We start from the raw sequence: 22440 nt of genomic DNA, 5'->3' as shown, positions 1-22440 counted from the left end.
GAAGTCCAGGGCCAGAAGCAAAGAGAGAAAAAACATTATACCAAAATTTGCAACTCAAAAAGTTTTTTCTACATCATACTTCAGGACAGTAGTTAACAAAAAAAGCTTAACTGGACAAACATTTTTTGAGAGTCTACTAGATACTGAGTGCTGTATAAGGTATGTCTCTGTTGATGTGAGCATTTTGCCATACTGAGTATTTTTTATTAAAATTTACATTTGTTGGAATGCAAAAAGAAAAAAGAAAAAGAAATTTCTAAGAAAACAGGGGAGGAGAAGTACAGGAAAATGATGGAAGAGTTTGAAAACGAGAAAGGTATGAAGAAGGAAGTAGAAGGAATAGGAAAAAGGAAGACATAGAAGACAGACAGAGAAAAAATTAAAGGCAGAGATGGAGAATTTTATATGGGGCTTAGTTGACATTTCCTCGGTGCTATCCCCATCATGGGAGGATTCTCTGCCCCACATTCCTGTCTCCACCCTGCTTTCCCATGCCAAGCCTGCCCTTCTTTTTTGCAGCATCAGCACTCTTCCTGTGTCTGTGCCCCTCAAGACCAAGTATCCATGGCACCTTCCTGGGAGTGGTAGAGGAGAGGGAAGAAGTCTTCCTGGGACAGAGACAAGAAGGCCTGGCCAAGGACTGCTCAGATTTTAAAGAGATGCTAGTTTTCAACACAGTCATCACAAACTCAGTTATTTAATGCAATGCATACATCCGAACTGGATTTTTTGCTATAAGAGACATTATATGGGAAAGCTAAAGAAATTTGAATTTGGATGGTATTAATGTTTCAGTGTCAATCTCCCAATTTTAGTGGTTGTATTCTTGTTATGTAAGAAAATGACCCTCTTTGTGGAAAATAATAAATTATTTCGAGTGATGGATAATCATGTGGACAACTTCCTCTCAGGCGGTCCGGGGGTAAATGTTCTTTGCACTAGCAACTTTTCTAGAAATTTAAAACTGTTTCAAAAAGTTTTAGAAGCTGTATATTAAGGGCAGGGTGGTTTCATATTTGTTTTTGATTTATGGGTTAGTAGGACCAAATAGAACAAAATGGGAAACAGAGGGAAGTATCATGTGTTTCCTAGCCCTGGTTCTGGTAGAAATCCAGGTTACATAAGACCGGAAGTCACTCTGTTTGCCTTGTGAAATGTAAACAAAAGCATTATACTTACACACTGTAATAATGTGCTTTCCTCATCCTAGCTAACAGCAGGACTCCAGTCATCAGAGCAAATAAGCCCAGTTGATGGCGCTGAGAAAGTTCACTCCCACAAAGAAGGGGCAATTTAAGTAATTAGCCAGTTTTTATGGCACTGATCATCTTCCAGGCTCAGTGGGGTGGGAGGGAGCACATGGCTATAGGGCAATAAAAGCAATTCTTCATTTTTACACTCTCTTCTCCTAACTCAAACTTTCAAAACATGCCCAGAGAGGACACTATTCCTCAGTGTCTCTTGGAGCTCCAGATGGGACAGGGCTGATGGCTAAGCCAAACCTGCACCTGCTGAGAAGGTTTTGTTTCATTCTGAGTTTTGATTGTTTGTTTCCAAATAAAACCAGTTTTATTGTTTTTCCAGATTATAAAAGTAATCTATGCTTGTTATTAAAACAAATGAAGAAAAAACAAATAAGCGTAGCTAGAAAGTAGTTAAAACTGTTCATAATCTTCCCAACCAGAGAGAGTTACAGATCATATTTTAGTGTATTATCCTTCAAGTTTATATAACTATAAATAAAAACGTGTAAGATTTGAACGTGTCCCCCAAATTTCATGTATTGGCAACTGAATTCCCAAATTTATACATTGACTGGAGGTAGAACCCTTAGGAGGTAATTAGGATTAGATAAGGTTATCAGGTGGGGCCCCCATGACGGGACTGGTGGTTTTATTAGAAGAAGAGAGACTTGAGCTGCTATATCACATTATAATATGATGCCCTCTGCCATGTTATGACTCAGCAAGGAAGCCTCACCGGATGCCAAAACCATGCTCTTGGATTTCCCAGCCTCCAGAACCATGAGATGAATAACCTACTTTTCTTTATAAATTACCCAGTCTGTGGTATTTTGTTATAGTAACAGAAAATGGACTAAGACAATATGATTATATTAAGCAAGCTGTGTTATAGCCATTATAATTTTTACTTTCTCTTCCAGTATCATGAGCATCTTTATATGTTAATAAATACAAATCCATGACATCATATCATAAAACAGCCTTTGCTCAGCTCAGACAACTCAACAGAAAAATGGGCAAAAGACTTAAGCATCACAGGCATTGTTGGCTCACACCTATAATCCCAGCATTTTGGAAGACTGAGGTGGGGGGATGACTTGAGCCCAGGAGTTCAAGACCAGTCTGGTCAACATGGCAAAACCCTGTCTCTACAAAAAATACAAAAATTAGCCAAGTGTGGTGGTGCGTGCCTGTAGTCCTAGCTACTCAGGAGGCTGAGGTGAGAGGATCACTTGAGCCCAGCAGGTTGAGGCTGCAGTGAGCCACGATCGCACCACTGCACTCCAGCCTGGGTAACAGGGCAAGGCCCTGTCTCAAAAAAAATAAAATAAAATAAAATAAAAAACTGATTTTTGAAGGAAATGCTCAATACACATTAAAAGAATGTTCAGCTTCATTAGTCATCAGGGAAATTCAAATTAAAACCACAATGTAACACTACTACATATACACCAAAATAGCCAAAATGAAAGAAACAGATAAAAGCACATGTTGGCAAGACTGTGAAGCAGTTAGAACTCTCATACTCTTCTGATGGGCAGGTAAACTGGTACCACCACTTTGGAAAGCTGTTTGACAGTATCTAGAAAAGCTAAACATATGTGCAGATAGTCCTTGACTTGTGATGACTCAGCTGATGATTTTTAAACATACATGGTGCAAAAGTTATACACATTCAGTAGAAGACATACTTTTGTTTTGTTTTGATTTGAGACAGAGTCTCGCTCTGTCACCCAGACTGGAGTCCAATGGCATGATCTCAGCTCACTGCAAACTTCATTTCCCGGGTTCAAGCGATTCTCCCACCTCAGCCACCCTAGTAGCTGGGATTACAGGTGCCCGCCACTATGCCCGGCTAATTTTTAGATGGGGTTTTTAGAGATAAGGTTTCTCCATGTTGGCCAGGCTGGTCTTGAACTCCTGACCTCAGGTGATCTGCCCACCTCAGCCTCCGATTATAGGTGGGATTATAGGTGTCATCTCCACCCAGCTGGAGGCATACTTTGAATTTTGATATTTTCCTGGGCTAGCGATATGCAGAACAGTGCTCTCTCATGATGCTAGGCAGTGCAGGGAGCAACAGCTCCCAGTCAGTCATATAATCATGAGGATAACCAACGGATACTGTGTGGTGTACTACACTGCCAGATGATTTTGCCCTGCTGTATGCTAATGTAAGGTTTTCTGAGCACATTTAAGGTAGGTTAGGCTAGGCTATGGTGTTCTGTAGATTAAGTGTATCAAATGTATTTTCAATTTAATAGTATTTTCAACTTATGATGGGTTTATTAGGACATAATTCCATTGTAAGTAAAAGAACATTTCTATATGTATAGTTCAGCAATTGTATTCCTAGATATATAAACAACAGAAGTGCATATACAGGTTCACTAAAAGATAGATAAAAGAAGGTCCGTAGTCTCACTAATCATAATATCCCCAAATTCGAAACAACCAAATGTCCATCTATAGTAGAATAGATAAATATATTGTGAAGAATGAATGGATTACAACTGTGCATCACAACATGAATGACTCACATTCATAACGTTGAGCACAAGTTTGTGAAAGTGACACACTGTATAATTCCGTTTACATGAATATCAAGAGCAAGCAAACTAACCTATGGTGCAGGAAGTCAAGAGAGAGGTTACTCTTCATTACAACTAGAGAAACTGCAAAGGGTACATGAATACTTCTCGGATAAGGTAAAGTTCTCATTCTTGATCTGCATGCCGGATATATGGGTTTATTCACTAAGTGAAAATGTATCAAGCTGTATACCTAGGATCTGTATATTTTTTCTGTATGTAATATACTGTTGAATATACCACATGTAATAATAAAATTAAACTCATCAATTTTTAAAATCTGGAATCTATAGGGTTACATTTAAATATTTTTCTCACAATCAAATTGTAGAAAGTTCCTAATTTGTAAGGCAAAAAAACATATATCGAAACTGCATACAATATTCATGGCATTTCAATTTTTAACCACCTTCAACTATTTTGACCTATATCTACCTGTCTCCTCTCAATACGCTGTCCTCTGTTAGATAGTAAAGAACACCCACAAACATCTATGGGTCCATAGAGTCATCGAAGGGCTAGAACAGTCATTCTTACCAAGAGGTACAAAATAATCACCTGAAGCTCTTGTACATCTAGACAAGCACAAGCTAGGTTGTTCTCAACTGCATGTTGTTCATGTTAAGAATTTCCACCCAGACAATCCTCAGAGCTGAGAGACTCATCTTCATCTTCCCAGCTGTTGGGAGTGCTGCTTGCTGAGAACTCACAGCCAGTTCCTCCCCAGAAACTGTTCTCTGCAAAAGAAACCTGCTGGCTCAAGATTTTGCTTCTCACAGGAGGCAGCCCACATCCAATGACAGGTCCATACAGCAATAGAAAGTCTGGCCTGCCGGCCTCAACAGGCAATCCCAGCTCCAGGGTGCCCCATGACTTTGCTGAAGTTTCTGTTGCAACCACATCGCAGTTCAAATTTACCCTGTATCCAATCCTTCTTCCTTTACTTCCCCTCCGGTTTGTATTTGAGACTACACCCCATAAACATCCTGCATGCAAATCTCCATTTCATAGTTTGTTTCCTCGGGAACCTGACTGAAGACATTCACTTATGAGGACACATTCAAAATACATGTCACATAATTGAGACTAATGTTGCTCAGGATAGGCTTTATAGAGAAGGTGATATTTAAGCTTACAAAAAAATATATGATTCTGGAGAAAGCAATGTAAAGCTTGCCAGATGAGGAAGCCCAGGAATGCATATGGTGAGAAGCTGAGAGATGAGCAAAGTAAGTGGAGGGACCACTGTGAAGGTTGCCTAACCAGAGCAGGTGATGGCTTTATTGGGAAATAGAGACCCAGGTTATAAACCAATCATAGGGCTGTTGGAGGGGAAAAAAAAAAAGTCTCAGCAGGAAATGTGTTTTTGTGTAACAGGAACACTTTGTTGATGTTTCAACAAGGGATCGCAAAGGAAAAGCTGTTTTTAGATAAACCTAGGGTCAATGTGCAAGCCTGATTGCAGGAGGCTTCGGCAGTTTGAAGATCCAAATGGCAGATGGGGCCACAATCCTGGGGAAAGGTGTGACTCACTTTGGAAATAGCTCACAGGATAGACATGAGAACTAACTTCCCATATTTGAAGGGCCATCAAAAGAAAGAAGAGTCAGCCTTGCTCAATAGGGCAACACCAAGCTCTTAGGGAAGCAAAATAGTGAAACGCAAGGAAATGTGGGAAACCAGAGAGCTATCCACCTATGACTGGACTTCTCTTTAGTGGAGGTGAGTTCACGTCTCTGGAGATTTTAATCAAAAGGTGATGTGGTTTCTTATCAAAGATAAGAGGACCCCAGCAATGAATGGAAGATAGAAGTAGAGTTCCTTTAATCTTTCTTTTAAGACTTCTGCAAAAATAAAATAAAAAAAGCTTAACTCCACCAAGAAAGATTTAGCTACATTTTGGTGACTTCTGGAGACATGGGGTGAAGAAATGTGGTCAAATGGCCTCCAGGTTCTCAAACCCAGAGGATGGAATGCAGTTGGTAAAACTGATCCAACAGGAATAACAACTGAGCGTTTTTCAAACAATAAAGCAAACAATCTGATTTTACTTTGAGTCGAAGTGGAAAGGATGCATGTGGGGTCTCGTGCCAGCCACAAGACAGGAGCCACAAAGTAGGGTTGTATGCCTTGCATTCACCAATGCTCATTCCTATTTTTCAAAATGGAGCTTCTCCAGCCACCTGGCTCTCAGAAGCTCCATTCCCTCATAGCTCCTCCACTACCAGAGAAGAAAAGGAATCCCTAGCAAAAGCAAATCAAGGCTTCAAAGTTCCCTAATGGTTTCTCTGCCCTCACTGCTGCATGCCACAAAAAGACCATGCTATGAAAAGACCAACATCTCCAAGCATAGCTGTAGATGACTTTCCTTTCACTTCTAGTTACAACATTCTTTGTCTTCTAAAGAAGCCATTCATTTCTTGATAACTTTTCTGGTGTTTGGATCCAGAATTTGTCTTTTAGATGACAATTTTTTTTCTTCAGAGTTAGAAAAAGACTCCATGGCATTTTATTATATTTATAGTTTATTTTTATTATAGTTATAAAATCAGTTTTTTCTTTTTAATGGAGTTCTCTTTCAAGTTTGATTTTTTCATTTTTCTTTGTGTGTGTGTGTGTGTTTGTTGAGACAGGGTTTCACTCTGTCACCTAGGCTGGAGTGCAGTGGCACGATCTCAGCTCACTGAAACCTCCGCCTCCTGAGTTCAAGCCATTCTCCTACCTTAGCCTCCAGAGTAGCTGGGACTAAAGGTAGGCACCACCACGCCTGGCTAATTTTTGTATTTTTTTTGTAGAGACAGGGTTTCACCATGTTGGTCAGGCTGGTCTTGAACCCCTGACCTCAAGTGATTCACCCACCTTGGCCTCCCAAAATGCTGGGATTATAGGCGTGAGCTACTATGCCCAGCCCCACATTTGATTTTATTATACCAATATTATCTTCTCCCCCTCCCACAGTTCCCCAACCACTTCTCTAGGCACTCTGGTACAGCACAGTTCCACACTTCTGGAGTTGACATCTGGGGCTCCTACTGGAAGGAGGATAAAAATAGAAGGAATTTGGCCTGCCTCCTTCATATGGCACTCCTCCAGCTTCCACACATGAGGCATTTGTTCTGAGAATGTCAACTCCCTCACAGTGCGTGTCAGAACGGCATGCCAGCATGGGCCTCTGGTCTAGCACACACAAAAAGGGTGAAAAGTACACATAGTGACTATTGTCAGTTTGCAGATTTCCTGCCTCCCGCTCACATGTCTGGGACCAGTTTTGCTACTGTTGCACCACTAACCACAGAAGCCAGAAAGGGAAAATACTTTCTTTCTTTTCTTTTTTTTTTTTTCGAGATGGAGTCTCACTTTGTCGCCAGGCTGGAGTGCAGTGGCAGGATCTCGGCTCACCGCAACCTCCAACTCCCTGGTTCAAGCTATTCTCCTGCCTCAGCCTCCCGAGTAGCCGGGATTACAGGCATGCACCACCACACCCAGCTAATTTGTGTATTTTTAGTACAGACAGGATTTCACCTTGTTGGCCAGGCTGGTCTTGATCTCCTGACCGTGTGATCCACATGCCTTAGCCTGTCAAAGTGCTGGGATTACAGGAGTGAGCCACTGCGCCCAGCCAGAGAAAATACATTTTCAATAGAGAATTTTCTATTAAGGAAGAGAGTGTTCTTTCAGCAAAGACAGGCTTTAGCCGCACCTGTTTTTATAAGGATTTGAGGGGAGGGAAATATGCCAAGAGACAACTTCAGAACTTTATAAAGACAAGAGCGACCTCTCCAAAACAGCTAGGAGAGTGGGTCTTTAGTGGTGAGGTCTTCATCTCTGTCTGATCTCTCTAGGCTGAAGGACAGATGTGAATTTGCTGTGAAGGGATATTCTTCTCAAGGACACTTACCGTCTGTTCCCTGGGGATAGGAAGGTAAGTCATCAGTGTCAAGAACCTTACTGGTAAAACAATAAAACTATGTATTCATTCGGATTTGTGCTCTTTAAGTGAGAGGGGTTCTAGAACAGCCTTTCTGTCAGGACCCCTTGATGGTAAACCATCCCATGTGAGGTCTGCTCTTTACTGTGTGGACAAGGCCAGGGCTGTTATTCGACATCCATGGCCACTGCCCGCAGTCTAACCTTGGCCAGCTCCGGTGTGATTGTACTTAGTACATCAGTAGTCATGAGAAAACCCGCTAAGAAAACACGGAGCTTCAACTGGAACAAAATGTTATACATGCAACACCCATGACAATGTGGCTGTTTTATCCCCATTGCTCCTTTCTTTTCTGCAGAAGGTTCTTTTTAAATTTTAATGTATATTTGTCCAATTGTTTGGTAATGCATTTCCATGTTTTCAGAAATAGTGAATCAAATCTGGACTGGAACAACACTCCCTCACTTACCTCCTGCACCCAGCGCCTGCCTCGCTGTGGGAATGCCCCATCCTTGGTATCTTAAAATTGGCAGAACTTCTTTATTTGTACATAAGACACGTGCATATACAGAGTGAAAATTCTGCATGACCTCACTTACATGTGGACTCTAAAAACATCACACTCACAGAAGTGGAGAGTAGAATGATGGTTACCAGAGGCTGGAGGGAGGGGCAGGCAGGGAAGGGGGATAGGTTGGTCAATGGGTACAAAGTTATCATCAGTTAGAAGGATTAAGCTCTGGTGCTCTATTGCACCACGTGGTGACTATAGTTAATACTAATGTATTGTGTATTTCAAAAGACCTGAAGGAGAGGATTTTAAATGTTCTCACCACAAAGAAATGGTAACTATTGGAGGTGATGGATATGCTAATTAGCCTGGTTGTATCATTCCCCAGTGGATATGTGTATCAAAACATCACATCGTATCCCATAAATACATGCAATTATTTTTTAATTAAAATTTTTTTTAAAACTTAGGCCAGGCGTGGTGGCTCATGCCTGTAACCCCAGCACTTTGGGAGGCTGAGGAGGATGGATCATTTGAGGCCAGGAGTTTGAAACCAGCCTGACCAACATAGGGAAACCCCCTCTGTACTAAAAATACAAAAATCAGCCGATGTGGTGGCATGCGCCTGCAATCCTAGCTACTCAGGAGGCTGAGGCGGGAGAATCACTTGAACCCAGGAGGCGGAGGTTTCAGTAAGCCAAGACTGCACCACTGCACTCCAGCTTGAGTGAGAGAGCGCAGGCTCTGTCTCAAAAAAAAAAAAAAAAAAAATCTAAAATCTTCAAAAATAAATGTGCATCTTATTGTCCCAAATGTTTCAGACATCAAAAATGTATTCTGTTATAAACCTTGTTTTTCTTTTCATTGAACCATATTTTTTGGAGAGCTTTCCAAAGCAGCACATATAGAAATTCATTTTTTGTAGCCCTATAGTATTTTATCTTTGCACAATTTATTTCAAAGCCTCTATTGAGGGACATGTGGACTGTTTACAATGCTTTACTATTATTAAAAAAAAAAAAGAATGTTGCAGTGAATTACCTTACACATACATCTTTTGCGTTGTATCTACAGAATAAATTCCTAGAAATAGAATTGGGAGGGATATACATTTGCAATAAATATCACCAAATTGTCCTTTGTAGGCTTTGGCTTACCACTTTATAACCTAAAAATTTTTATAAGATATAGCCTTACCTCACACCATATAAAAAATTAACTCAAAATGAAACAAAGGCCTAAATGTAAGAGAATACACAGGGATAAATCCTGATGATCTTAGATTTGGCAATGGGTTCTTTGTTCTGAGAATGCCGACTCCCTCACAGTGTGTGTCAGAAGCTCAAGCAACAAGAGAAAAACATAGATGAAATGAATTTCAACAAAATTTTAAACTTTTGTGCATTGAAGAACTCTATCAAAAAAGTGAAATGACAACCCACAGAATGAGAGAATATGTTTGCCAACTATACATATCTGTTCAGGGTCTGTCTAATATTGTCCTGTGAGTTCCTATATATATATATATTTTTGAGATGGAGTCTCGCTCTGTTGCCCAGGTTGGAGTGCAGTGGCGCGATCTCAACTCACTGAAACCTCCGCCTCCCATGTTCAAGCAATTCTCCTGCCTCAGCCTCCCAATTAGCTGGGATTACAGGCACACGCCACCACACCTGGCTAATTTCTTTATGTTTAGTAAAGATGGGGTTTCACCATTTTGACCAGGCTGGTCTCAAACTCCTGACCTCAAGTGATCAGACCTCAAGTGATCTGCCCGCCTTGGCCTCCCAAAGTACTGGGATTACAGGCATGAGCCACCGCGCCTGGCCTTAAATTTCCCCTTTATGTCTATTTGGCATCTAGTAACTGCAAGGCCAGCAGACAAGTGTTTACCTCTCTCCTTCAAGAAGGGGCATTCCCCTCCAAGGATGGGGCATTCCCACAGTGAGGCAAGGCTAGGTGTGGGAGGCAAGTGAGGAAGACTCATTCCCGTCCACATTTGATTCACTGTTTCCAAAAACATGGAAATGCATTATGAAACAATTGTCCAAATATACATCAACTTGCCTGGAATTCTCCTTTCATGTGCAGACAGGCTGATCCAAGTCTGTGCCTCCACCTGCCTTCTATATAACTCTCACACACCAAACCAATACTTCCCTTATCCTAAATCATCCCAAGGCCAAGTTCCAGGCAACTAGAGACCACCCCTATAGCCCAGGCTCACCCATGGTATTCAAAGTAGCCAGTCCTAAACTGATGGCCTGGCCCTGCCTCGCCTTTCCTGCAGAAACTCCAGTAAGGGCTCTGGTCCATGCCTTCTCACTCATCTTTTGCCTCTTGACCATCCTAATGCTTTCGCTGTGGCCCTGTGTGTTGTGGCATGTCCCCTCCTCCCAGGAACTATAATAAAACTCTTCTTTCAGTAGCATTGGCCTCTCCACATCATCATTCAGTCACCTCCATAAACTAAAATCCTGCCATTACAATTGAGAGAAGTATCCAGAATATATAAAGAATAGTCACAACTCAACAATAAAAACACAACCCAAATCAAACATGAGCAAAGATCTCAAACAGACAGTTCTCCAAGGAGGATATACAAATGCTTCCTGCCAGCAAGCCCAGGAAAAAGATGCCCAACATCATGAATCATCAGGGAAATGCAAACCAAAACCACCATGATGCGAACAATGCGAATGTCATGAAGGCTGCAGAGCTGTACAATTAAAAATGCCTCAAATAGGCCAGGTGCAGTGGTTCACACCTGTAATCCCAGCTCTTTCGGAGGCCAAAGTGAAAGGATCCCTTGAGCCCAGGAGTTCAAGACCAGCCGGGGCAACATAGGGAGAACCCAGCTCTACAAAAAATAAAAAAATAGCTGGGTGTAGTGGTGCATGCCAGTAGTCCTAGCTATTCGGAAGGCTGAGGTGGGAGGATTGCTTGAGCCTGGGAGGTTGAGGCTGCAGTGAGCTGTGACTGCACCACTGCACTCCAGCCTGGGCAAGAGTGAGACTTTGTCTCACAACAGCAACAACAACAGGCTAAAATTATAACTTTTATGTGCTGCATATTTTACCACAGTAAGAAAGAAATAATTAAAACATTGTAGTAGTCAGGGTTCTCCAGAGAAACAGAACAAGTAGAATTTGTTTGTTTGCTTGTTTATAAGATATTGATTGGCTCATCTAGAACCAGAAATACCATTTGACCCAGCCATCCCATTACTGGGTATATACCCAAAGGATTATAAATCATTCTACTATAAAGACACATGTACACGTGTGTTTACTGCAGCACTATTTACAATAGTAAAGTCTTGGAACCAACCCAAATGCCCATCAATGACAGACCAGATAAAGAAAATGTGAGACATATACATCATGGAATACTATGCAACCATGAAAAAGAATGAGTTCATATCCTTTGCAGGGTCATGGATAAAGCTGGAAACCATCATTCTCAGCAAACTAACACAGGAACAAAAAACTAAACACCACATGTCTCACTCATGAGTGGGAGTTGAACAATAAGAATACATGGACACAGGGAGGGGAACATCACACACCGGGGCCTATTGAGGGGTGGAGGGAAAGGGGAGAGAGAGCATTAGGACAAATACCTAATGCATGTGGGGCTTAAAACCTAGATGACAGGTTGATAGGTGCAGCAAACCACCATGGCATATGCATACCTATGTAACAAACCTGCACATTCTGCACATATATCCCAGAACTTAAAGTAAAATTAAATTAAATTAAATTAAAAAGATACTGATTGCATCACATGATTCTGGAGGCTAAGTCCCGCTGCGAACCACCTGTGAACTGGACCCCTAGGAAAGCCTGTGGTATCCAAAAGTCCGAGAGGTGCAGAATCAATGGTGTAGATTCTAGTCCAGGTCTTAAGGCCTGAGAACCAGGAGTGGTGAGGGCTGGAGAAGATTGATGTCCCACCTCAGTAGTCAAGCAGAGTTAATTCAACCTTCCTCTGCCGTCTTGTTTTATTCAGGCCCTTGGTAGATTGATAATGCCCACCCATGTTGACCATCTTCTTTACTCAGTCCAACCATTCAAATGCTAATCTTTTCTGGGAACACCCTCATAAACACACCAGAAGTAAGGTTTAACCAACCAGCAGGGTATCCCGTCACCCAGTCAAGTTGACATGTAAGAGTAACTATATCAAGCATAGACCATAAAAACAAAACCAAAAAATCACAGTGATGTACCACTTCGACTTACGAGTAAGGCTGTATGAAAACAAGAAAGCCCCGAAAAAACAGAGCATAACAAATGTTCTTGAGGATGTGGAAAAACTGCAACACTCATATGTTGCTGGTGGAAAGGAAAAATGGTGCAGCCACTGTAGAACAGCTGGGCAGTTCCTCAAAACATTAAATACTGACTTACCATTCCATCCAGCAATTCTACTCTCGGGTATATATCCAGGAGAAATAAAAACGCGTCCACACAGAAGCCTGAACATGAACATTCGCAGCAGCACGTTCATAATAGCCAAAAGGTGGAAACAACCCGAACACCCAACAACTAGTGAACAGATCAACAAAATGTAGTTTGTCCACACAATGGAATATTATTGGGTCATAAAAATAGGCCAGGCGCGGTGGCTCATGCCTGTAATCCCAGCACTTTGGGAGGCTGAGGCGGGTGGATCACTTGAGGTCAGCAGTTCGAGACCAGCCTGGCCAAATGGTGAAACCCCGTCTCTACCAAAAATACAAAAATTAGTTGGGCATGGTGGCGCATGCCTGTAATCTCAGCTACTCAGGAGGCTGAGGCAGAAGAATCATTTGAACCTGGGAGGCGGAGGTTGCAGTGAGCCGAGATCAAGCCACTGCACTCCAGCCTGGGCGACAGAGCAACCCTTACTATCTCAAAAAAAAAAAAAAAAAAGTTAGATTCCAACCCTTTGGGCTCAGCAGTTACACTCCCAGAAGTCATGCCTCAAATGCACTTTTCTGTCTTCTAGGTCTTTTCTCCTCTCTGTCCTAATCTCCTCTCCATGCCTCAAGTGACGACAATAAATGGGTAATAATTCCCTTAAACTCCGTGGAATTAATTTCTTTTTGACTATAGGAATTGGCAGTTCAAAAAAAAAAAGAAAACCCTAGATTCGTTAATAATTAAATACAAACCTTAAAGTTCCTTCTAAAAAGGTTCACGGCTATAAAAGTAATAAATGAATCGCCCAAAATACTGCACTGTGGGTCGGGTTAATAATCCTACTGGACAGGAGCTGGCATTACTCAAGTTTGGGCGGCCGAGCCCAGACATCAGCATATGTGCTACTGTAGTGCCCTCTTCTGGCCGAATGCAAAATCAAATTTATGTGGTCGCTTTTAGTCAACAGTTTTGCATAGCTGCTTACAAGCATTGAGTTTCCTGTGACTTCTGGTTTATTGCCTCTGCTCTCAAGTTCTCAGCTTTTTCTTGCATCAGCTAGGCTTGCCTCCTCCTTCTCAGGGAAGATCAAGATCCCCTGATATTCCTAATCTCAGCTCCCAAGATTTGCCCCTTCCACTACCCTGTTTCCTGGCTGTTTGCACCATAGCCTCCCACGTTGAGTAATTCTAGTTCCATCTGTTCTCTCTTTATCTATCTGCCTCCGTACTGGCCATTTACCATGTGCCCACATTGCATCTGGGCCTCTGCACTCACGACCTACCTGCCGTTCCCTCACTCACTGCCCCATCTTACCTGCATTTGCCTGAGCACTCTCCATTTATTCCTTGATCCAGGGTTTTATAAAATGAGGTCTGTGGACAATCTACATCCTCTCCACCTGGCTGCTTGCTACCGGGCAGATTCCTAAGCTCCCTGAATCAGACCTTCTGGAATCCTGGAACCTGCATTTATAATAAATACCCTAAATAATTTTTATGTACATGCACACACATACACACAAACACACACACAATATAAAAACCACCCTGGGCTGGGCGCGGTGGCTCAAGCCTGTAATCTCAGCACTTTGGGAGGCCGAGGCGGGTGGATCACGAGGTCAGGGGATCGAGATCACACTGGCTAACATGGTGAAACTCCGTCTCTACTAAAATACAAAAAATTAACTGGGCATGGTGGTGGGCGCCTGTAGTCCCAGCTACTCGGGAGGCTGAGGCAGGAGAATGGCGTGAACCTGGGAGGCGGAGCTTGAGGTGAGCCGAGATCGCGCCACTGCACTCCAGCCTGGGCGACAGAGCGAGACTCCATCTCAAAAAAACAAAAAAACAAAAAAAAACAAACAAAAAAACACCCTGATGTTTTTGTTTGTTTGTTTTACTAAGCCATATTATCTTGTCCAGAAACTTGCCATGGCTCCAAACCATCTAATGATTTAAATGCAAAAGACTCAGACTGGCTTTCAAGGCTTTTGGTAAATTGTTTTATATATTTTTTGTCCTTTCCTGTAAGAGGATATTTCCCCTTTCCCAAGGATGGCAGGCATGGCCAAGTGACTTGCTTTGGCCAATGAAACGTGAACAGCCGTAACATACGCCACTGTCAAGCGGACACTATGAAAACCATGGAACAGTTCTGCCATATTTTCTTTCCCTTGGCCAGAATTGATGATAACCCAGATTGAAGCTGCCTCTTCAGCCTGACCCCTGAACAAAGCCACGGAGCAGAGCTACAGATACCCACAAGGGAAATGTAATGTAAGAGAGAAATAAGCTTGTAGTATTGCTGTGATTTGGAGAGTCCTTTGTTACTGCAGTTTAACTGCCTAAGCCGACTGATACACAGTATTTCACAATTTGCTTTTCTATTTCCCATTATTCCCTAACACTTATTCCAACTCCTGCCAGACTGAACTACTTGCTTTTCCCCAAAGACTAACAAATTTCTCCAACTCTCTGCAGTTATTTGCTTCCTGTCTCCTGCCTGCCAACAACATCTCTCTAAGTTTAATTTCAACCTTCAAGTTCATCTCAAATTCTACTTTCTCTGTGCAAGGGTGTCCGATCTTTTGGCTTCCTGGGCCACACATAAGATACACTAATACTAATGATGGCTGGTGAGCTGAAAAAAAAAAAAAATCTCATAATGTCTAAAGAGAGTTTATGAATTTGTGTTGGCCCACATGCAGCCTGCGGTCCGCAAGCTAGACGAGCTTGGTAAAAAGCCTTTCCCCATTCCTTTGATGGCAACTACTGTAACCTATGTTTATTGTTTTTACATATTTTCTTATCACCTCCGCCAAGAAAAATAGCATAAACTCCTTGACATTAAAGACTATCTTACTGACCAAGCACAGTGTCTCACACCTGTAATCCCAGCACTTTGGGCGGCCGAAAAGGGCAGGATCACTTGAACTCAGGAGTTCGAGACCAGCCTGGCCAACATGGTGAAACTATGTCTACTAAAAATACAGAAATTAGCCAAGCATGGTAATGTGCTTCTGTAATCTAAGCTACTTGGGAGGCTGAAGCAGGAGAATCACTTGAAACCCAGGAAGCGGAGGTTGCAGTGAGCCGAGATCACACCACTGCACTCCAGCCTGGGAGACAGAGCAAGACTCTGTCTCAAAAAAAAAAAAAAAAAAAAAAAGACTATCTTATTCATCACTGTATTCCCTGAAGCTTTGCAAATAGTAGGTATCCACTCAAATATTTATCAAATTAGCACATTCAATTAGAGAACTGCTGTTTAATATATTTATGATTTTTTTACAGGAAGATTTTAAAGAACATTTAACATACTCATTGGGGAAGCAAAATTAAGATGCAAGAAGAATTAAAAATCATAGCAAATAGCAAAGATTCCTACTGAATAAAATATGGGCCAGGCACAGTGGCTCACATCTGTAATCCTAGCACTTTGGGAAGCCAAGGCAGGCAGATTGCTTGAGGCCAGGCATTCGAGACCAGCCTGGGCAACACAGCAAGACCTCAACTCTACCAAAAATCAAAAAACTTAGCCAGGCTTGTTGGTGTGCACCTGTAGTCCCAGCAACCCAAGAGGCTGAGGTGGGAGAATCACTTGAGCCCTGGTGGTGGAGGTTGCAATGAGCCAAGATCATGCCACTGCACTCCAGCCTGGGAGACAGAGCAAGACCCCATCTCAAAAAAAAATAAATAAAAATAAAGTATAACTCAAAGTTTAATGAATCTCTCTCTCTCTCTCTCCTCTGTAAAAATAAGCATGTCTTGACCTTCATCTCTTTCTCTCCCTGGATATACTCAACAGATCTTAAAGTAAAACTTCACCAAAGGGAAACAATGTGTCACATGACTCATGAGTTACGACCCCATTGTTACAGTCCATATGTTAAAAGCAATGATTTTTCTAATTATGGAACAAATTAGCTTATGTATATTCTTAGGCATAGGAAAAATGTATTTCCCTGCTTATGATTAAAAGCCAACAAAATATAATTCCAATTTTAAAACAAATCCCCTTACCAAACCCCAACAGCAAAGTGCTGCCCCTACAAACCTCACAGCAAATAGAGAGTACTTACTCTCAGTGACTAGCAGCTGCCTCTTTTCTCACTCCTCTCCAGCTTCAATTAACCTAATGCCCTCTGAGACATTTTGGCCGTAATTGCAAAGCTTCTTCCAGTTTGGGAATCTAATTTAAAAAGGATAGGAGACATTATTTTCGAACTGCTTATCAATCTTCTGCTGAGTGATGTTTTACTACAAGCTGAAGTAAAAGTACTACGTACATATTAGGGACACAAAGTTGCTTGCCAGAGCACTTCAATTCTGCCATCTGTGCCTAGGAAAACATTTTATCTGTTCACCCTCTTCATTATCTCAGAAAGGGAAACATTTCTTCTACCAAAAATGCAAAATGACACAAAAACACATAAAGATTCCCGATCTTTTGTGAGTCCTTCTTTTTTTTTTTTTTGAGACGAGTCTCACTCTGTCACCCAGGCTGGAGTGCAGTGGCACGATCTCGGCTCACTGCAAGCTCTGCCTCCTGGGTTCACGCCATTCTTCTGCCTCAGCCTCCCAAGTAGCTGGGACTACAGGCACCCGCCACCACGCCCGACTAATTTTTTGCATTTTTAGTAGAGACAAGGTTTCATCATGTTAGCCAGGATGGTCTTGATCTCCTGACCTCGTGATCCACCCCCCTTGGCCTCCCAAAGTGCTGGGATTACAGGCGTGAGCCACCGCGCCCGGCCCTGTGAGTCCTTTTGCCAGCATTTTCTAAACTGTATTCCACGGAATGGAACTGTCTCTGCGTATGAGAATAGATGGTTAGCAAAAAAGTAAGGACTTACGGGGTGGGGGAGTATGAGGAATCAGTGATCAAACGAGCATGAAGAAAACTGAAAATTAGGCCACATGCTCTCTTAAACCCTCTTATCCTCTTTAAAATCCCCTTTATTTATATACATATTGAATCTTTCACACAATGCTGCAGTAGAGAGTCCTGTTTCACTGCTAGGGTGAAATCTGTGAACATGTTTCCCAAGTTTTCCATCCTAGAATTAGCTTTTGTTTTGATGTTTTGTTTTGGAATACCCATTATCTTCTGGGCCACTAGTACTGGTTTTAATTGAGAATCAGTTTCATGTAGGTATGCTTGTATCATCCATCTAAAATGAATGTTAAAACAAAAATTACCTGACTTAAAAATTCAGGTTATAGGACATACACATACACTGAAGAGTGAGTGGTTGATTCGCAAACACTATTCAGGAACACAGGGTTAATAGGTCTCCCGGATTAAATGTACCTGACAGAAAAAAAGGTCTCATTAATATTCTCTCATGTTGATTATTGAAGGGCTTCAGTGCACTCTTAAACTTCTGGATTTTTTCAGCTCGAGTATAGTGCAGCCCAAACTGATGCTGTTGGTCAAGGCAAGTGTTTTTCTTTCTATCACATGTACAGAACTTTATTAATTGATGGTTTGTAAAGCCCTGGTCACATTCTCCACAGCGTATATCCTTGTAAGGCTCTTTGCCAGTGTTCATGTAATGTATCATTCCCTCCTTAGGCCTAACTATTTGCATTTTTTTGGAGTATGCACCAGTTTCCAGAGCATTTTAGCAGCAAGTAATAACTGCTCCCTCATTCAAGCAAATCTAAAATGCACTTATCAGAGTCACAGTATTTTTCTTTTTTAAGGACTCATCTTAATTCTGGAATGATTTAGAGATGATGTAGTAGTCACTTGTTTTAACAAAAGCATAATAACCTGCTATTTTCTTTGTGTGAAGGTACAGCAACTTACCTGTGAAGGCTTTTCCATAATCTTTATAAAAACAGCACCTATTTTAGATCCCCTTAACTTTGGGGGTGTATATTTTAGATCCCCTTAGCTTTGGGGATGACTTGGGTTTATGTGGCGAGATTTGATTCTAGATGTTTCTCCTCAATACCAATTTAAAGCTAAATACTTGCTTGTTCGCTTTTGTTTCCTGGTAATAACTGGTTTATGGCCCTGAGAAGAAAAATTGGGCCCAATAAAACAAGCTGGATTAGCCTGGTTCTTCACTGACTCCACAATCACCCTACCATTTGTGCAAAGTCCACTCTAGGAGGAAAATGCTTTGCAGGTAGGACTCTAACATCCTAATCCAAAGACTCAAGATTAATCGTTGGCCAATATTGCTTCCTTTGTGGATCCATATCAGTCTAGTATAAAGTATTTTGTCAACAGCCTAGATGTTAAGAAACATGGGGCATATAAGGGTGGTCAGGTAATTTCATGTCTAAACTATGACACTTTAGAAACTGAAAGGGGCACTATTCATGATTGTCCCAGGACAGCAGGTAGAAACTGGGACTGTCCTTGGCAAAGCCGTACACCTGGTCACCGTAGAGACCCTTGAAAAATGATGCTGTGGGCCGGGCGCGGTGGCTCACGCCTATAATCCCAGCACTTTGGGAAGCCAAGGAGGGCGGATCACGAGTTCAAGAGATCGAGACCATCCTGGCCAACATGGTGAAACCCTGTCTCTACTAAAAATACAAAAATTAGCTGGGTGTGGTGGCATGCGCCTGTAGTCCCAGCTACTCTGGAGGCTGAGGTAGGGGAATTGCTTGAGCCCAGGAGGCGGAGGTTGCAGTGACCCGAGATCTCGCCACTGCACTCCAGCCTGGACAACTGAGCAAGGCTCCACCTAAAGAAAAAAAAAAAAAAAAATGCTGTGATTAGTGAACTGATTTTAAATGTTTATCTCTAAAGGTTAGGATTGACAAATGACTAAGTGACTTTTCAAAATAATTAGTAGATGAAGAAAGTTATAAGTAGTCAAGTAGTCAGATCAAGGCTTTAAGAACACTATCTCCTTAAGATTCTATTTTCAGTCTTTCAAGAAAAAAATTTAAGAAATTATTTTTATTCTTTCCCAAAGCTTTTATGAATACACTATCCTGAATGCTTTCATTCTTATCTTTTGTCACTGAAAAATATTTTTCATGCCTCTTTAAAAACATCTTCGCAGGCTGTGATTCTATTGTTGAAAGTAAGTGTTGTCCATACAATATGGTCCCCAGTGCAAGCCAGCGACTTAGCGCCTGTGCCAATTCTGAGCCTGCTTGACCTGAGATCTGCTGCTCTGCTCTAAGTCAGGGGAGTCGATACCAGAGGGATACATCTCCCAAGCTCCTGTGCCAGCTGGCTTCCAGTCAGGTCCTGCTACTGAGAATCAATGGCAAAAAGCAAAGAAAAGCGAGAGTATTTCTTTCCCTCCTTCTTTGCCTCCAGCTGCAGCACCCTGAAGGCCCCCGTGCTCTGCTGCGGCGGTTGTGCTTCCTCCGGGTGACCCTGGCCTTGAGCTTTATGACGGCTTCCTCCCTCCACCCCACCATCCTAGGGATAGCATTGGCTTTCTGCTGTTGCTAATTTCTATTCCAGTTTTGGAGGAAAAGTTCAATGGAAGGGACTTATCATGAGATGGAACGTAGGTCTCTTATTCAGGACCCTCCCAAGGGCAATTTGATTATTCAAAAATTTCACCTTTTGGCTTTAGACCTTAACACGCATAAGATGCAACTCAGTGTTTAATGTTTGGTCTCCAAAGCTGAGTAATGTGCTCCACAAGAAGACCTACTTTATCAAATACCCGAGACACATCTTAGAGACTAAGGTGTGAAAGAATGAATGAGTGAAAATGTTTTAATAAAAGGAAACTAGAAATCAAATATTTGTATAAGGATAGATTTGAAGTTTTTCTGTACTTTTAATAAGCTAGAAAATGCATACTATAAATAGAATATACAAATTATTTTGCACAAATAAAGCATTAAAAAATCACAAATTTTATATTTAGTTATCCAGTCTATAAAATAATGTTCCCAAATTATATAGTTTAAAACACACAATGTTTCAAGTTGCAGACAAAACCAGGATAGTTTTGGCCCTAAATCACAGCTACTAACATAAGTAGGAATTATAATTAATTTTATAATTGTGTTTAAATTTTAAATACTCTAAAATCTGAAAATATTAAATATTAAATAGATGGAGGGATCAAATTATCAAGTTTTTTTAACAAAATTGAGGTAAAAATCTGCATTAAATTACACCAAGAAAAACATTTCTAAAACATTGTTTCCAGAACTCATTATAAATATTTCATCTTCCCAAAGTACTCTTTGATTACCTCTGGCCTTCTGGGTCTGGTAATTAAGTTGACTTAATATTTGCACATAGCTACTGATTACTCAATGCAGACCTATCAGATAAAATTAAAATGCTGCAACTTGATCAGAATGATGCAATCTTGTCTTATATAAATATACAAATCACAGTATGCTGACACTAGATAACTTCAGCTTTAATTTATTTGCCAAAGGGGATTTAGATATACCACCAAAATTGTATCTAAAACAACCCTTTACAAGGATTTACTAGGACGACTACAAAGAAAGGCAAATATACCGGGTCCCACACAAGAATTGTTGCCTAACCTCATATACTAATTGAATATGAAGACTCCCTTTTTATTTTTTATTTTTTATTTTTTTTGAAACAGGGTCTCACTCTGTCACCCAGGCTGGAGTGCAGTGGTGCAATCTCAGCTCAGTGCAACCTCTGCCTCCTGGGTTCAAGCAATTCTCTTGCCTCAGCCTCCCAAGTAGCTGGGATTACAGGCGCACACCACCATGCCTGGCTAATTTTTTGTATTTTTAGTAAAGAAGGGGTTTCTCCATGTTGGCCAGACTGGTTTTGAACTCTTGATCTCAGGTGATCCACCTGCCTCGGACTCCCAAAGTGCTGGGATTACAAGTGTGAGCCACCACACCTGGCCTGAATATAAAGACTCATTTTAAATTATACTAGTTGAACCTTTATACTACAATGTATCCTGACACTTATTTTTTTTAAACCATTATCAGATATTTCATGTTCTACTAGTAAAGGGAATTAGCATTTTCAATGTCCTGTCTGCATTCCTCCTAGCCTCTCTCTGCTCAGGTTTTGGAAAATAGATCTTTCAAATGCAATTGCAGTACCCAAGGAAATTCCTCTCACCCATGCCATCAGTGCTTATCCTGTGGGGACCCCACAGTCAGCAGTTTAAGATCATTCTGGATGAATGCAAATACTGGATTCAATTTTTCCAAATCCCAATCAACTAGCTACACTTTTTATTGTATGCAATCTTCCCGACATTGCAAAGCAGTCTAGACGGCTGGGGAAAGGTAAAAGAACCCTGGTTGTGATTATTTTTTTCTAACAAAATGGAATTAAAAGATGAGAAAACCTAGTGGTATTTTAGTCTGGTACTTTTAGCATCCCCAACTTTTAAGATTATAAATTCACAATAGTGAACACCCTAGTGACAACTTTTAAATAAAATACTGGATAGCTGGGCACAGTGGCTCACACCTGTAATCCCAGCACTTTGGGAGGCCGAGGCGGGTAGATCACTTGAGGTCAAGAGTTCAAGACCAACCTGGCCAACATGGTAAAACCTCGTCTCTACTATAAATACAAAAAATTAGCTGGGAGTGGTGGTATATGCCTGTAATTCCAGCTATTTGGAAGGCTGAGGCAGGAGAATCACTTGAACCCAGGAGGCAGAGGTTAGAGTGAGCCGAGATCGTGCCACTGCACTTCAGCCTGGGCAATGGAGCAAGACTCCATCTCAAAAAAATAAAAATAAAAAATAAAATACTGCATAATTACATGCTATAGTAAATTAATCATATGCTCACAATGTTAGCTTGGA

General features: G+C 41.4%; 1 protein-coding gene across 7 annotated transcripts in view; it reads right to left on the bottom strand.

Annotated features, from left to right (window-relative positions):
* Positions 1-22440, bottom strand: part of SLC35F5 (solute carrier family 35 member F5) — a 121960-nt gene that overhangs the window by 46830 nt on the left and 52690 nt on the right. For 6 of the 7 annotated variants that reach the window (XR_008653981.2, XR_008653983.2, XR_010118723.1 and 3 more), the window contains exon 16: positions 16759-16868. The gene's annotated coding sequence lies outside the window, so the exon portion shown is untranslated. Of the gene's footprint in view, positions 1-14014; positions 14144-16758; positions 16869-22440 lie in introns of those variants that run through there. The other variant, XR_008653984.2, reaches the window with a different exon arrangement.

Source organism: Symphalangus syndactylus, chromosome 22 (genome assembly GCF_028878055.3).
Source record: "Symphalangus syndactylus isolate Jambi chromosome 22, NHGRI_mSymSyn1-v2.1_pri, whole genome shotgun sequence".
NCBI lineage: Eukaryota > Metazoa > Chordata > Mammalia > Primates > Hylobatidae > Symphalangus > Symphalangus syndactylus.
Note: the sequence above shows the minus strand (reverse complement) of the source record. Positions and strands in the feature narration are given on the sequence as shown.